This window comes from Nematolebias whitei, chromosome 15 (genome assembly GCF_014905685.2).
Source record: "Nematolebias whitei isolate Nwh7 chromosome 15, NemWhi1, whole genome shotgun sequence".
Taxonomy (NCBI): Eukaryota; Metazoa; Chordata; class Actinopteri; order Cyprinodontiformes; family Rivulidae; genus Nematolebias; species Nematolebias whitei.
In genome coordinates this window covers 19,894,351-19,894,958 of record NC_056512.1, presented here as the reverse complement: position 1 = coordinate 19,894,958, position 608 = coordinate 19,894,351, and the positions used below count along the sequence as shown (strand labels likewise).

Here is a 608-nt window from a genome sequence, read left to right as displayed (position 1 = left end):
TACATTTCTGTTAAATTCAAAGCACGACATCATACAGTCCAGAAAGATGAGTGAACCCATTTAATGTATGAATATATCTCAGGATATGTCATACTACAATCTTACAAAAAAAATTGAAGCTCTCGACCTTGACCTCTCTAAGTGGCTTTAAGAATTTGTTGGACTCCTGGCAGGGACCAATGCAGACATGTTCCTGTTTTTAGTTTTCTATATTCACCTTATAATCTAGCTGTTTTTTGTTACTTTTTTTTTTCAGCCATCCTATTTGTTAAAAAAAATAAAATAAAATCTGTATGCCTTTTTATAACTGCCCATTGTTGTCATCATTCTTTGTTGAAATCAGGTCTCTCTTGTAAACGAGTCCTCGAGGCTCAATGGGATTTACCTGTCTAAATAAAGGTTGAATGAATGAAAGAAAATTTAGGAAGGTGTACTACCCTTTTTGACCACTAGATGGCAGTATAAGACTGTTTGAACCAAAGGATGGATAGTGAGGAGTAGCATGTTTCTTTAAGAAAAATGGGAGGGAGGCCCCTTGACGTGACATGGGCTGTCTCTCCGGGCAGCACGGTGGCGCAACTGGTAGAGCTGCTGCCTCTCAGCAAGCA

General features: G+C 38.7%; 1 protein-coding gene across 1 annotated transcript in view; it reads left to right on the top strand.

The window, feature by feature from the left end:
- foxred2 (FAD-dependent oxidoreductase domain containing 2) overlaps positions 1-608 on the top strand; it is a gene marked incomplete at its 5' end in the record, with an annotated part of 8,828 nt that overhangs the window by 5,444 nt on the left and 2,776 nt on the right. The gene's annotated exons all lie outside the window — the stretch shown is intronic.